Genomic DNA, 18,002 nt, shown 5'->3' on the forward strand with positions numbered 1-18,002 from the left:
ACAAATAAAATTATTAGACTTGTATTAAGATCACAATATATACATAGAAATATGTGTTTATTTTATATAGTGTTGCATCTGTTATTATAGTCTAACGTCTGTTCCTACATTTTTCCATCATTGAATTTCTTCAAATATGTAAATGGTTATAACAACAGTCTTATACATTTTTAGGAATTGAGAGAAAAGGAACATTTCCAACTCAGTTTTTTACTGTATTTTAATGTGAGGGGAAGGTGGGTCTTAAAGATTGTTTCTTTATCCACTGAGCAACATTTCAGGTGCCTAAATCAGTTTTTGGGTGTTTTTTTGTTTGTTTGTTTGCTTGCTTGTTTGTTTTACTTTTTATGTCAATGTCATAGTGCAGGTAAGTGCAGAGATCCCTCCATCATGAATCTTGCTGAGGCCATTTTATGTTTAACTAGAATTTGACCCTGTTGATGAGTAGCCCAATAGAACAATACCTAACTCTGTACTAGAAGCACAACGTCAGGATGCCCAGCTAACTTATCTTAGCATCTGCTAAACTGCTTGCTTGTGGAAAAACCTCCTCCAGCAGCCAAAGAGCAAGGAAAGTATCAGAATGTGGGTTTTTGCTTTAAAATCCCCTTGCCTCAAACATTTGGTAATACGCTTTGGTCTGAAATACCTGAGTATAGACCCAGCAGGCTGTAATAAAGACTTTCAATTGGCTGTACACTGTCCCCGGGTGGTCATTTCTGGCAGGTTCTCTGTCATACTAGTATATTTAAATGTCAACTTTCCTTAAAGCATAGCCTATTCAGTTCATGGTTTGTGGGGGGCTGGGGAGCATTGCAAGAAAATGAACTGAAAACAGGGGTTTGGGCAATGGCTGTAATATCAGTTGGTCTTTAGAACAAGAAGGACCACCATCCTCTCCTTCTGCTACCAAATCCACATTCCCTTGTACCACAGCTACTATCTCTGCTTACCTAAATAGCTTGACTGATGGCTTGGCTTATCCCAGTGAGTTCCCAGTGGACACTGTGCAATTTTTAGAGGTGTTTTTGTTTGTCTACGATAGGGCAGTCTGGTAACATCTACTGAATAGAGTACAGGAGCAGTGATAAGTACCCAGGAATTGATAAGGAGTTTCTCTCAAGAAAGAATTGTCCATCCGGGTTTCCATGCATCCTAGTCTTAATATGGGGAATATTGTTTGATCTTTGATGAGTTCTCTTAGCTCTAATCTTGTGTGTGAGTGTGTGTGTGTGTGTGTGTGTGTGTGTGTGTGTGTGTGTGTGCATGTGGACATATGTGTGTATATGTATGTGAGTATGTTTGAGTGTGTATGTATGTGTGAATGTGTGTGTGTGTGTGTGTGTGTGTGAGAGAGAGAGAGAGAGAGAGAGAGAGAGAGAGAGAGACAGAGACAGAGACAGAGACAGAGACAGAGACAGAGACACAGAGACAGAGACAGAGACAGAGAGACTAAATACTTTGAAGGACTGAAGCAACCATTTAAAACTCAGAATAATTTATTTACAGCTTTTCTTGAATTTGTTCATCAGCTTCATTTGTAAGACAGCTGCATAGGAGAGCAGGAAATAATGGGCCCATGCTGGGCATATAGCTCATAACCCGGATAAGCTGCATATCAACCAGACAGGAAAATTATGGAGGGAGGAGAAAGCAATGAACATGAAGGCAAGAAGTCAAACCACAGTTAATCTAGGGCTTGATCTGGCAGCCACTATAACCACCACAACAAACATTGCACAGGGCTTTCTGAATGCTAGAGACGGCAGCCTCTGCAAGCTCTGCTGTCTTCATTTCTTTCCACTTTGCAGATGAAGAAAATAATGCAGAGAAGCTCAAAAATGGATGCAGAACATCATGAAATGACACAGAGCTGGAGGCTTCTGCTCAGATGCTAAATTCTTAAAATTATCAGCATAAAACTGAACCGTGATGTGGAGACGCTGGTTTACATGTCCTTCTGGCATTTTCCAGCTATGTGAGAGTTGATTTCTCCAAACCAAAATTATTGATTCCAGTGCTGGGGGAGGTTTCTCCATCCTCTCTGCACTCATTAATTACATCCCTCTGAGCTTGAAAGGGGTGATTCACATTTAGCATTTCTAAAAATAAATAAATAAATAAAGTCTTGCCAAAACACAAACATTAGTTCTGCCCTGTTATTCTTTGGGTCCATAGGCCATGTCTCAAAGCCTAAGGGAACAGTGCTCATAAATTAACTCTGGCTGTGAAAGGTTTGGAAAGAATTATGTTCTCATAAAAGCCTTAGAAAGCATGGGTTTTGTGTCAGTATATTTGTGTGACCCTCACTGTGTGCTAATTATGGGTTATTTTTAAAGTTGCTTTATACTGGATTTCACAACACAGAAGCTTAAAGAAAGATTCTTGGAAAATATCCTGTATTTCTTTCTATGGATCCCATTAGTCTATCACATATTTGTTGATGTTATAAATATTGTGGTTTAAAAGTCATGCATATCAATAGAGACATTTGGACACATAGGAGTTTTAGGCGTCAAATTTTTGTCTTGGTCTATTTGAGATATTACATGTAATAATCTAGCATTGGGCCTGTGAAGTAAAAAAATATGTTCTTAACCTTGCACCATAAAGTTATTGCACCTCCACCGATATGCTTGTGACCCCATCATTGCTCTAACCAGAACTGCAACAAACGTCTTCAAGTGGTTTTGACTTACATGGCTCTTAGCATTTCCATCAAGAAATATCCCATGTTTTTGCATGCCTGACAGCTTCTTCAATTTTAATTTCTAGTCTTACAGAAGACATTTTTATGCCAAAAGTCATGTACAGCACACACTATAGGAAGCTTATCTCTGGGGTTATGCTCAGTACATCTTGAGTAGGTAGACAATACATGAGAACTCTTTCCTGTCCATCCTTAGATTGACATGTTTATGAAATGTGTCATGCCTTAAGACTATCTTGAGAGGAGAGATTGTAGTTTTCCATGATAGTTCCCAACTCAATAATTCTATTTTCTTCTGCACATTTGTCCCTCCTTTTTCAACTCTGGCTAGTTATAACTTGAGATTATGTGCAACCTACAACACACACTTATACTTGTAAATCATGGGTTAAGGGTTTGCTCTTTTCCTTTTGAGGTGGAAGAAAGTAACTGATGGATAGACACCAAGACCATACTGTTGACAGTGGAAACAATAGAAATAAGGCCTACAGGATGATGTTATGAATTGGAATCAATAGCCAATAGCTAGTGACACTTGGGGCAGCAATAATACTGGACAATCTCTAGCAACTCCATGAACCCTATCACCTTTGGTGGATTAGAGTGATCTACAGGCAGGCGGTGAGCCTGAGGTAAAGTGAGTTCTCAGATTGAGTAGATGGCAGTGGTAATTGGGAGGCAGACCTCTGTTAGGTGCATTAGAGTCATGGAAAAAGAAAATAGTGTGCTGTAGCAAGACAAGAACCAACTCAGAGTGGGCTGTGACAGCCATAAATACATCCACAGAAGGCACTAAGAAAACTGCTTCTTGTGCAGCCCTGGGAACCTATGTTGAAGATTGGACTCAAGATTTATTTTCTTGTCATTTTGAAGCGACAGAACTTCAAAAGGGACAAACTTAATGTCTCTGTATAGGAAGTAAAGGAAGCCTTGAGTGGTTGTATAAGAACTCGGTGAATTCCTGAGTGTCCATTCCTGACAAGGGATAGTGTCTTGGACTCATGGGAACCAGCCTGTACTTACTGTGCCTACTACAAAAGGTAATGTCTCATTTATTTTTTAAAAAGAAGGTAGATTTTGAAATAAATCATGAAGATTCATGGACTTAGTTTCTGGCCTATATATGTAGATACAACTTGAAAATACTATTGAGCTGTTAGATATCTTCTTCTAACTTTGATATTTCGGTGGTCTGTGGAAGTGGAGATTATATAGGTGTTGCTTTAAAGGTTTGGGTTGACTTTGTTGACGTATATTTTGCATATAATACACCGTGCGTTATATGCAAGTTTTATGTTTGGATGATTTTAGACATTTATATATACTATAGTAAAAATTTAAAAATACTTATTTTTCCACAAAAATGTTCCCACACATTCTTTGCACTAAGTTGTCACCAACCTTCACAGGCAACTGTTGATCTTATATTTATGTCTCTGTGTTTTCTTTGCTTGTAGAATAACAGTCTGGTTTTGAATAGTATATTAAATTTGTTCCAATCTCTCAGTAAAAAGATATAGGAAAAAATGGATTAACTTATTTTGTGATAGCCCGCCCCACTCTCTCTCTGGGTTTTATTGTCCTAGAACTCTCTATGTAAACCACCATTGCGTTCTACTCACAGAGATATACCAGCCTCTGTTTCCCTAATATTGGGATTAAAAGCATGATCCACCATGCCTGGCTCGCTTAAGTGTAAATTATAAGCATAGTCTACAGGTGAACAGAAGGACCATGTTATTTGAGCACTGGGTTCTACAATGTTTATAAGACCAATCTCTTCCTTAATGCAGTAATCTTAATGATAGTATGAATATAAGTGCTAGCCTTGTGGTTAGAGCCAGGGAGTCCATAAAGATGAGAAACTGTTGATCACTCACTCATGATTTTTCTATCAAAAGCATGCAGATAAAAATGTAGCTGGCCATAGCATGAAGCTACCAAATAGCCTGTTTCTCAACTGTGGATTTTATTATCACTTCTTACATAGTAAGTACATAATCATAACTCACTAGTATCTATAAGCAATACTCATCTTTATTCCATTATGTTAGTTGTTTACTCTGTGTTCCATACAGCTTACAGTTTAAATACATATTTTCAATCCATATCTAGCATGTATCATTAATTTTACCTATGATTCATAGGCGACTCTTTTATTCATCTATTTGAACACATTTTAGGAGGTTCAACTGCCCAATAAGCTTCCATATTATAGTCTATCTCTGATAAATACTTCTTGTAAGTTTTGTCATCACAATAATTTTATTTTTCTCTTTGGTGTATTAAATATTCTCCTCAAACACACAACATATTCACATTATATCTGCACAAGCACAATTTAGTCTTTAGCAAGGAAATTACCAACCTTTTAACCCAAGATACAGAGCAGGCTTTGGGAAAATTAGACCACCAAGAAAAATACTCTGAAACATATGTCATATATATATGTGTGTGTGTGTGTATGTGTGTGTGTGTGTGTGTATAATATTTTTCCAGAAGCACACATATTCAGTTGTATATTTAAAAACTCATGTTGGATCCTCTGCAAGCCCTAATCTCGGAACCACCTCTCCAGTCTAAGCCTGTTCATTTTTAACTAAATTTGAGACTTTTATTAAATATTTCTTAGGTCTAGACTCACATACTCTCAACCTTGTCTTTGATTCTAAATCTAGTGTTACTTAGTTGGAAAAGTTGTCTGGATGTTTATTTTCTTCTTCACATTTTTCTTTTTGAGAAAAAAAAAATAAGACGTAAGGATCTAGTTTTGTTTGTTTTTGTTGTTCGGTGTATGTATGTGTGTGTGTGTTTGTGTCTCTGTCTGTGTGTGTAGGTGGATACTGATGTTCCCTAAGAGAATACTCAAATCAAGAGACACAGGAGCCAATGGGCAGATAACTACTTCCATTAATCCTATCACAGACAATCTTGAGAATAGTTTCTTCTCTTTTGAGAAGTGCATGGTTTGTTTGAGGCCTATTTGGGGGCTTATAAACAACAGATTTACTTCTCACACCCAAGGAAGCTTGGAAATTCAGGATTTACTTTCTCATGGCTCTGAGCCAATTCCTAATTCACAGATGGTTGTGTCTTTCACCTATATAACACAGTGCACAAGGCATGGGATCCCCTGGTCCCCCACCTCATAACATCATAAAAACAATCTTTTAGGTTAGCATACAAAGTAATAGACTTGATCGTAGCATCTTCACACACATACATCATTAGACTTTGTGCTCATGTCCTCTCATCCCATATTGCCCTCTCTCCAGATGGTTGCTTTCCTTAGTAACATGCTCTTAAGTGGATATTTTAAATGCTTTCTTGGTCTTTCATTCTTGATCCCAGCAATTAACGTCTGTTTTACCTGGAACAGTAGACAAATCCCATCTGTGAAATCATCTTTCTGTGATGCTAACAAAATGACCTAGTTTCTCCTTGTCCCACTTGCTTTACTCACACAATTGTAATATTGATGGAACTTGAGACTTATGAAGATTAAGATAAGCTGTAGTTATGGAATATAATATAAAATCAGTATTATCTGTTGTTACTATTATGTTTCTATTTATGTTAAAATTTGAGGTTCACAAAGACAGTGTCTTGTGGCTCGTATAGGAAAAACTCTGTCTTGCTGAAATAAGAGCAACCTAAGATCAAGACATCATCATTCTGGTTTTTTTTTTTCTTTCAGTACACACATCCCTAAGAAAGTCTTTACTGGAGTCCTTTGTATACATGAATTTCCATTTACGAGATCTACATGAAGTTAAACTTTCCAAGAGCTTTAACTCTTAGAGACAGAGACACATATAAGGAGTAAAATAAACATTATCTTTTATTCTTTACTTATTTTACTCAAAATTAAAATCACAGCATAGATTGGACTGTTCAGAAAATTCAAATTAATTCTGTCTATAAATATGTACGTGTATGACATATGCAAATGTATGTGATCGATATGCATGGGCATACCTCTACTTTTAGCTTAAATTTGGAGACTTTAATATGTATTATAGTATTAAGAAAATATTTAATGTCATTTTAAAGCATAAGAGTATTTTATAGATCCAAGATTTGGATCCGTGGTGTGCCACTTTCTGTAAAATATTAGATTACTTAACCTACTTGAATTGCACATCTTTCATTTATTTTAAAGTGTATAGAGTAATAAAACTACCTCTACAGATTCATCTACAGGATTAAAAGAGTGTACATAAAAGCATTATGAGCATATACAGGGGGAGGAAATCCCCCTCAGGAACAGTCATAGGGGAGGGGAATAAGGGGAAAATGGGAGGGAGGGAAGAATGGGAGGATACAAGGGATGGGATAACCATTTAAATGTAACAAGAATAAATTAATAAAAAATAAAAAAATAAAAATAAATAAAAATATTTTACTAATACAAAACATTAAATAATGTTACTTACACAGCCCATCAAATTATCTTCTCTATTTTCATTTAGTTACCAATCAACTGAATTTAAAAATAGAAGACTTTCCTTTTAATTCTCCTGTTAAATCTTCCTGTGACATCTGATGCTGACAGAGAAAGCTATACCCACCTTGACTATGAAGATTTTCATTCAGCCATGGATATAGATGTAGAACTTGAAAGCCTTGTCTGTTAACCATCTAAAACAGTTTGTTGGCCTCAATCCATATGTTCCTGTACACTGTAAGAGGCAACTGGCCTTTGGAACACAGTTGTGAGGGTTTTCCTGGCACTTGGCTTTGTCCTCCTGAGGCCTTTCTGCAAACTTGAGGTTTGCAGAACAAATACTTCTTCTCTGTCCATAAGAACTCACACACCATGAAATTCCTGAATGAGAAGGCTCGGTGTTGACATCAGAGGTAGGTTCAAGTAAAAGGCAGCAACGGAGCTGAGCTGAGTGGATGTTAAGAAAATTAAACTGTGAAGAGGGCATTTGTGCTATTCTGTTATAGCAACAAGAATGCTGCTTAACTCCAGAAAAGAAGTACAAACAACTAAAAGTAAGTTGACAAAACAAAATAATTAATTTCAAAAAGATGCTAATAGTCAATTTAAGCCTAAGGAAGAAGAGCAAAGCACTTGGACTCACGCTTTCTGATTTGAAAATGTATTATAAACTTTTAATAATGAAAATAATTCAGTACGGGATTAAAAGAAAGACATATAAAACAATATGGAACTAAGAAAAAGCTGAGAAAACCCTTACATGTATCAAATGCTCTTCAACAAGGATTGGAAGACTAGAAGAATGGAGAAAACATAGTATCTACAGAGAATAGTGTTTGGAAATAAGCTCAGGGCATTTAAAGAAGTTAGGTCTTTATATAGCCAAATTTGTGCCCAAAGTATATAACCTCTAACCCCAACTGGGTTAAAGCGTAAAAGATATGTCCTGATGCTATGGAAATCCTAATGCAAAATTTGAAGGCTGTCATCATGACGGTGGCCTTGACAGTGATTTCCTGGATCTGACAACAAAAGCACAGGTGGCAACAGCCATAGTAGTCAAGTGAGAGTTATGATATTTACAAACGCAAAAAGCAAAAACGAACAACACTGCAAAGGCCACAGGCAAACAGCAGCTGAAAACGTAACATAAAGTAGGAAAAATATTTTCAAACCTTACCTCTAGTTAGGAGTTGATAACTAAAATTTAGAATGAGTTCCCACAACTCAACAGCCATCAAGTACCTGACTAAATGTACACAAAGAGAATAAATATCTCTTTTTCCAAAAACATACATAAATGGCCAAAGCAAAAGAAGATGCTGGATATCACTATTTATTAGGGAAATGCAATTAAACCAATAATGATGTAATGTCCCACCATGATAGGATGACCTCTAAAAAACATGGAAAATTATGTGTCAATGAGGCTGCAGGTAAATTGGGGATCTGTTCGTAGGGAGCAAAATTGAAAGAGCTGCATGTGATCCATTCAATGTACCTCCAAATATACACTCAATATAATGAAAAGTGGAAGAGATATTTATAAACCTATTTTCATAGCAGCAGTGATATTGAGAGCTAGAAATAAAGGCAATAGGTGCATAACAAAATGGATACAGGAAACGTATCACATCCATATGAGGAAGGGTTCTTCAACCTTAAATTCCCAAGGCCTTATGGTGAGACAAGAGCCAGTCACATAAGAATAAATGGTGTACCATTCTACTTACAGAATGCGCCTAAAATAGTTTATTTTATAGTTATCGACTCTAGACATAGAAGTGGTAGATCCAGAGGAAGGTGCGAGGGAGCTGCTATTCCGTAGGGCAGCTTTTCAGCAAGGCAGCATGGGAGCAGTGTGGGGGTATCTGTTAAAGAGCTCTGCGCATGTGGTTGATAATTTAATACTTGTAAACTGTCAGAAGGATGAATTTTGTATTATCATTTTTAAAATAAAAGATGTATGCTGAAATCCTGTAATAAAGGTCAACCATAATGATAATTTCCTGTGAGATACAGAGCTACTTGAGGACTAAATTGGCTTGAAATGACATCATTAGGACTGAATTGAAGGGCAGAGAGGTGCCCTCATTGAGATGGGCAAGAAGAAAGCTGTGTGGGAAAACGTAGAGGGAAAACTGAATTCAGGAAATATTTTTTTTAAAGATTAGTAGTAGAAGTTGAAATTTTAAATGATTGAGGAATTATGTTTTGGTGAACAAAGATAGGTAGGCTATCTTGAAAGATAAGAATACAGGAGCAAAAAAAAGTAGATACAGAACAAGGGGAATCTAAATGCTGGATTGTAGTAGTTAACTAACTTATCATCAGTTATAAAGTAGATATATGTGGAAAGTTAAAGACATGTGGTGTGCTTAGTGCGTTTTCTCATCTATTTTTGTGCATGATGCATGCAGGTCCCTTTTTTCCTGACGAATTCTGATCTCATTTTATAACATTCATCAAACAAATATCTGCTAAACAAAAAAAAAATAGTGCCAACAATGAGAAGTGGACACAAAGTAAGAGATAGTTTCCTTCTTGTCCCCAAATAGCTTCTTTATTCAGGATCTGAAATGATTGACATTTCTTATTGTTCTACACATGAACGTCATATGACATTACTATTTAGAATGCAAATTAGACACTCCTCCCTCCAAATTTTATTTCCTTACATTTAGAGAAGTGCTCTGAAATATTATTTCTAACAAGCCCTCCAGTTTACTTTGAATCCAGTGGCCTCTGGAACTCCTTCTGAGTGACTAGAAAAGGCCGATAGTCTATGCTAAGGATGTACAACACAGTACTGTGGATTCAAGGGAACACTTGAGCAAATGGTTGATGAAATTATGACATATGTGTCCATAGATAGATCTGGTGTAGGGGCTGAGTGAGTATAGATTGTCAAGATTAATACTAAAGGGGGCAATTTTCAAGGAGTCCGTTGAAAGGACATGAGGCGACAAAGTCTGTAGAGAAGACAGACACAAGAAGCACCTAAGAGAACACTTGAAGCCCTTCTGAGTACTGAGATCTGTGTGAGGACAGATGGTCATGGAAGAAGGAGTAGTGCACTAGTTACCTTCATTAATGTAGATGAATTGTTTACCCAGATCTTGAAGTCATCCCAATCACAGGACCACCACCCTACAGTGTAATACAGAAGATATAAATCCACTTGTATATATTCTGTACTAAAAGCTGGCTGGTGTTCATAGTACTACACAGAGCCATGTCAAAAACAATTAAGACTCCATTAAATGGGGCTAGGTCAGACTCCTAATAGCTAGCCCCAGTGGCAAATGATCTTGGTCCCTAGAACACCATCCTGCTGGGGAAAATGATTGGTGTTTTCTCAACTATGCGCAACACGCTTCATGTTGGGGTAAACAAAACAGAACAAATAAACCCTTGTGCTTGAGACTGGGCAACAAGCCTAGGAGGGGAGTGGGATAAAGACTAGTCCTTTGCCAAGGATTCTTTCCAGCTCTTTTTGTCACAAAGTGCTCAGCACTCGCAGCTGAGAGGTGACACAGATAGAATGTGACAACAGAAGCTGTGTCCCAGCCCCTGATGTGTGCCACATCAACCTTTTAGGACAGCTGTAGAGAGGAGGAGCTAAAATGGAGACAACAATTCCACGCTTTTTCAAACTCATCCTCAATGCTAGTCTTGTAAAGATGCCAACGAGGATTCGGTGGCCACAGGAGAGTTCATTACATATCTCCAAGGGTTTGCTTATGAGCTACCAAATCTGAGTCTCACAATGGTCCTGGGAGTGGAAAGGGGAACACATTGGTCTTCTTTCCCTAGAGTCAGTGAGACAAGTGATGCTAAAGTGTACCCAGCAAGATCTTAGGTACATTTGTTGCTGGACCTGCAGCCACAGTGCTGATCACAAAAGAGTGTAGTTATTTCAGGAGACTGGGGTAGGGCAGTGTTCCCAAGGACCAAGGGCAATATTTTTTCACCTGGTGTACTCTTTACCTCTTATGGAGTAGCAGCATCTCTCCAGTGGGTGCATACTATGTTGCAGGGACCCTTGGCCTGAGGCTGTATGAGAGTGGGATGCAACAGAATCAACAGATGTATGCTAGATTCCTTACTCTACCTCCTGGACCAGCTGCATAGACCAAGGTACCATGGATAGATCATGGAAATTAAGTGATGGTTGAGTCATAACAAAGAAAAACAAAACAAAACAAACAGATGCAGAAGGAGCCAGGTAAGGAACAGGTGAATTTTGCATCAGAAATCCTTAAAATCTGACTCAAAATGTGAATTTAGCACTCAACTTGGGAAAAAGCAATGACTGTACCACCGCTTGAAAAATGTTTCCTGTTTCAAATATATAGCTGCCATAGCTGTCAGCATTTGGCTTTGCCATCTGTCGCTTGTCACCGAAATTCAAAGCTCTTCTATGTAAACTTTGCAATTCACTTAAAAATAATTCTAAATATGAGAATTATTTAATTTAGCAGCAAACTCAGACCTTGGGCCAGAAAAATTCAAAATAAAAAGTTGGGGAACTGATATTATGCCTGGCATCTTTATGTTGCTTAGTTTTCTTACTATGAGTTTGGGTAAACTCCAGAAATGAGCAAGTGTTTAAGAAGAAAGGAAATCACTGCTGAAACAGAACACAGATATTCTAAAGTCTTAAAATTGAAACACCACATGTACATGCTTCCATCTCAGACCTCTCCGATCATGCCCATGAACCTGGTGGGCAATAAGCACACTGGTGTGTTCCCTGTGGTAGAGCCACTACTGAGACAAACACAGCTGCAGGCTTGGGAGCTCGTCCCATCTTTGTTCTAGAAGGGTGTTGATGGACTTAAGGGATACCCAAGATGGCAGAGTATCATTTAGAGGGTGTGGAATTTGTAGGGCAAAATGGGTTCTTTCTTGAGCAACATTAAATGAAGCCTCCCAGAGGACAATCACTGATGATGAGGCACTTCAGCAAATAGCCTCGTTACCCAAGCATAAGAAGTGGGTTTCCCTCAACTTCACTTTCTCTCCTTTTTATTATTGTTTCTTTGAATACTTAAAACAAGTTTCATTCCCTCCACATTTTTTAAGCCTAAGTTACTTGATGAGTATTTTTTTTTCATAAAATGTGCTATATTATCGGGACTACAGAGGTGACTTAGTGGTTAAGCACACACGCTGTTCTTCCAAAGCACATGCTTTTGGTTCCTGGAACCCACATAATGAGTCACAACTGCCTCTAGCTCTAGCTGTAGAGGATCCAATGACTTCTTCTAGACTCAAGGGGCACTTCAACTCATACATATAGCCTGCGCCCCTGATACACATATGTCTCCCCTCAAAAAGGAAAGAAAGAAAAGGTACTATTTTGCTATCCTACTTTGCCTTTGGGTTTCTTTAAAATAGTGAGTGAATGGGAGATGCCTTAGCAGTGGGACACACTAGGCTTCTGCAAGGCAACCTGGTTCCCCAAGGAACAGGAGAGTGACCTTATGGTTGAGGATCTGGGCACAACAGAACAGGTGAAGACCATGCCTCAGAAGCATGGCTGTGTGTCTCTGATGTCCCACTGTGATTCTGTACCCAGAGACAGAAGAAGACCCACCAGTCTGTGTTATTAAGCATGAACTCAAATTTGGAATTGGATGTTTAAACAAAATTTCTCCTTCTCCCAGCCCTTCTCTTCTTAAAGGCAAATAAATAAAGACCCTGCCATCCTTCCCACCCAGAACCACTGTTGTGGAAGTTTCCAGGTGAAAGTGTGTTCAGCGATTACTTCTATTAGCTTCTATTACTTTCTATTAGCTTCCTATCTTAAAATGGGGCACACCTTACATCCAACACCACTGTATTTGGTGCCTGGGATGTCATTTTCTCTTGATGATCCTAATGCAGTTTGTCTTTCTTTCAAATTAGTTTAGTTGGGAAAATGTGCAATCTAAACTATGTTAGAACTAGACAAAGTTTTCCATTTAACTTCACAGATGCCAGCTGCTGTTAAAGCAACTATCTATATTACATGCTCTTTGTACTTTGCCTGGGCACTTTAAGAATGTATTTTATTTTGTTGAGCTTCATATTCCTACACCAATAGGATTACTTTCTTATTTTATTACATTCTCCAACATTTTATGCTCCCTTTCCATCCATAAATCTAAGAAGATAATATTTATCCAGAATATATTGATTATATTTTATAAAAATATAGAATATATATGTAATAATATGACTAATTCATGGTATAAATTGCTAGATGATAAGCACATAATTATCTCTGATATAACAGAGCACTTGATTATATTTCTGAAATTTTAATTTTTACAAATTAAAGATAAGTGTTTTTTAAAGATTTATTTAATTTTTAAATATTTATATGTGTTTTGGGGGAGAGGGGTAAAGGCACATTAGTGCAGTGCCCAATAAGGCCAGGAGAGGGCACCAAATTCTCTGGAACTGGAGTTATTGGCCATTCTGAGCTATCCTCCTTGGCTGGTGGGAATTGAACTTGGGTCCTCCTAAAGAGTATTGTACGCCCTTAACCACTGAGCCATTTTTCCAGCCCTTGAAATGAGTTTAAACATGCTGGAATATTTCTTTTTCCTAAGACATTTCAGCAATCAACAATTAATCTAAGCTAATCCTTCCTTGTCCTTTTTCTCTCCCAATCTAAACACTTAATCCTATATTTGCTGCTAAATGTTCAAATAAACATTGAGATTCAAAGAGTTCTCCAAATAAGCTTCTTCCAATTCAAACTGTTCAGAGCCAAGATCAGCCTGGGCCTTAGCAACTAGAGCTCTACTCCCTGATCAACTGTTGTCACTCTGTAAATATCTCGTGTGCTTTAGCCTTCCTAGAAGTCATTGTATTCTTCTCCCAAATTACTCCTTACACTGAGACAACTTGCTCACATATTCACTCAATCTGCCTTTGCACACTCACACATCACTTTTGTACTTCCTCCCTGTTTCTGATGCCCTCCTCCCTATTTCTAATTTCCTCTTCATCTCTTTCCAACATGGCATTACCTACCCTGTTTGGAACTGGGGCTCTGGCAATTACAGAAGGTATGTTATTAACTCTGCCAGCTGCTTCCTCACCTGCACTCACTGTAAGCCAATTTAAAAAATCTTTGTTCTTGGATACTCTGCTTATTCTAATTAGAGAGCTTATCATAGAACTGCAGCAAAACCCAGCTTTGACAACGATCTTGCTTCCTTCCGTCTGTAACCTAAAGTAAGGAACAAAATGTGTTTAAGACACCAACCTCATCCCTCATGCTATTATTTTTTTCTTAGTACTACTTAGCTACACAAGACCTTTCTTCAGGACCTTCATAAATTTATGCATGAGCCTGTTTGAGAGCTTTGGACATTGAAGAAAGTGTGATGGCACAGAACACTGTGTATTCTTGAAAGAGGAAGTCAGATAGAGAAGCTTGTTTTCTGCTTTTTTACTTTGTCCTCTGTTCTATTTGGGAAGCCCAGTTTTCTCTGATACTTGTCCAACACACTTGCAATGGAATTGGAAACTGAAGGAAGAAACACCACGAATCGCAGTAAGTAGGAGTTCACTTAACAAAGGCACAGAGGAAAAGAGCCTGTAGAATAACTCACACCATCTCTTCCAGACCTTACTGAACCCAAGAGGTTGCTGGGCTTGGGGTTTCTTCTAGAGTGAAAAGGGATGTGTAGAGGCTGGAGACGATGGCTCAGTCTTTCTGTGTGTAAACATGAGGACCTGGGTATAGGTTCCTAGTACCCACCTGAAAGCTGGGTGCATCAATTCACAACTGTAACCTGAGCCCTTTGGGAAGTTGGGATGGGGCATGAAGAGTTGGGTCCCTGAAGCTCTGTGGGCAACTAGCCTGCCTAAATCAATAGCTTCAGGTTCAGCTCAAGACGGTGTCTCACAATAAAAGGTGGAAAATGGTCAAGAGAGACATCCAATGTTGACTTCTGGCCTCTACACCTGTGTGTATTTGTGTGCATTTGCACCCATGTGTACAGCACACACACACATACACACACACACACACACACACACACACACATACACACACACATACACACACACACACATACACACACACACACATACACACACACACACACACACACACACACATTTCTAGGTCTCATTTCATATCATGCCTCTTTATTAGCATTCTGACTTAATACATGATTCCTTTCTATTAATTAACTTCTGTATCCTTGCATCCACTCACTAATTCACCCTTTCATTTACTCATTTAGCAAATATTTATTGAGGGCCCAATGCAAAGAGTGAGGCTGGATGTGTGAGACATAGAGAAAAGTATCACCTTTACCTTAAGCCCATAGAGGAGTGGAGACAATAAACTATACAATGAGCAGAGGAGCACTCTATGTACAGCTCGAAGTAGCTGTTTCTTCAAAAGTCTTTCAATTTGCATAATTGTAAACAATATTGGAAGTAATTCATTTGTATGTATTTTTTTTTTTTAACTAGAGACTCTACAGTAAGAGTGATTTAATGTTAAAACCTGTGGGATAACTAAGTTGTTTAAAGGTTCAGCAGATACCAGGAAGCATTGTCCTATGAATTGAGTGTCTGGAATTCACGTGGGGCATTCCTAAACAGCCATTGTGAAGCAATCGTTGAAATTACTTTTCCATGGCCAGGTGTATTTATAAGCTTCAAAGGAAAATCAGATTGGTCTACGAAGGTTGCAAGACTGAAAGAAATTGTGGGAAATCATCTCACTTAATTGAGCATTGACATAAAACAAAGGAAACTGAATGAATTAGCAATTTTGTCACAAAGGGAAGTGGAGGTGTCTTTGTCTTGTTTTTGTCATGGTTTGTTTGGCGTTTTGTTTTCCACAGTAGAAGATTCGTGGATTTATGAACAAATAAGGAAAGCCATGATTCTGAAGGAGAAAAGATCAAATCTGGAGAATGTATTTCAGGCCTTCCCTGGGACTAAGGAGAACTTCCCTTTTTGAGGGGACGATTGCCTATTCGATGAAGCAGAACTAAAGCCCTGAGAAGCTCTGCCGTCAATAATTCTTAATTAACTTAGACAGCAAGAAAAAGTGCAGTAAGGGCTTGAAGTGTAGGCATCTTGGTCTTAGGCCAAGGGTAAGCTGGGATGCTAGAACTTTTCAGTGCCAGAAAACCCTGCACAAAGACAGCTAAGAGTATTGTGGGAAGAAAAACAGGAGCTAAGCTTAAGGAATACTGAGAAATACATATTTGTAAGCATATAGTGTTATACAGTCTTATTTATGTTTCTGGTAGCTTTACCCAATATTGAACATTGATTTAAATAAAGTTACATATAAATACATGGAGACCATCAGATTTTGAGTCTGCTCAATATATTTCTGGATATGCTTGTCTTCCTTAATATCAGCTGTCAGCTTGCCTTGTGACCTCAGTTTTCTCTGGTGGGAGCAAGAACAGTCACTGGTTTCATGTTAGTCCAGGGTTTCCTCTTGATATAAGGCAAGGGTGATGGCCTCCAAGCTCTTATCATGTGAAACCAGAAATCTACAGTAGTGAGTTTCAAATGGGAAGCTGGTGCGATTAGATTTGGTTTTGAGAGATTACTGTAGTTTACAGAACAGATTGGAGTGCAGACACCATGAAAACAATAAGATGGTCCAAGCAATATACAGTGAGGGCAACTAATGACAACATATTCTGATGTTGCAAAAAGGAACTAGGTGTGCTGACAAATGCACTTGGTAGGAGATGGCCAGAGGATCAGGAGTTCAAAGGTCAGCTTCACTTACACAGAGTTTGAAGACAGTATAGGCTATTTAATCTCCAATCTCCAATAAAACAAAACACCTTGTAAGATCAAGATCACAAGATGTGAAGAGATGAAGATGGAGGAGTTCTGATGATGCACGGTTATGACCTTCTTCATTGTGACAATGGGGCTTTGTTTGAAAAGAAGAAAGTAGAAGAGAAATAAATGAATGTAGGATGCAGGTGAGTTCTTAGGAGAAGAAAGGAGCAGAGTAACACGTGGAAAGGACTCACAAGTGAGTTCAAACACTTGGTGATGTAAGAAAACACAGGCACCAGGTCTGTGCATTTACCTATAAAACCATGGAATGAGGAGAAATAAACAGTTTCTCCTTGACGTCAATGAGAGTACGTGGCATCTGCAGTGGAGCCTGGTTATTCAGCTAAGGCCTTGGATACAGGGAGCACAGGGCAGGGCAAGATCAAGACCATCATAGAGCCTGATGATTCTGAAGCAGGTTGTAAAACTGAGAAGACTTTTTAGCAAAGGCAGGAAGCTATTTGGTTAGACATAGAAAACAGGAGGTATGCCCAAAGTGAAAATAAACCAGGCACTGGCCTTTCAGGAGGCACGACAAGAAAATAAAGCAGCAATGTGAAGTTGGTAAGAAAATGTCGTACATGTGTACACTATATGTTGGACACCTCTACCCCACCCCCATCCTTGCCTCTTAGCTCCCCCTTCCCTGCGCCTGGACCTCCTGATCCTGACGTATCTCCCTTCTCCTTCCCAACTTCATATCTTGTTTTGGTTTTGTTTCTTTGTCTTTACTTCTACTTAACATAACAACCAAGCCTAATTAATGCTTCCCATGGACAGATGTGTAGGTGGTTATCCAACGGACATGGGTCACTTACCAATGGATGAGCCACTCAGAGAAAATTGGCTTTTCCTCCCTCTCCTAGAAGCCAACAACTTCTAGCTTAGCTAGCCACAGGACTTTGTCCCCACCCCTCCTCTCCACGAGAGGATTTTGTCTGACTTGAACTTGCACAAGTCGCTGGCATTCCATGAACTTGGGGTAGAGGGACAGCTCTTATAGTTTGCATG

The sequence above is a fragment of the Acomys minous genome (genome assembly GCF_964271855.1).
Source record: "Acomys minous genome assembly, chromosome: 11".
Lineage (NCBI taxonomy): Eukaryota > Metazoa > Chordata > Mammalia > Rodentia > Muridae > Acomys > Acomys minous.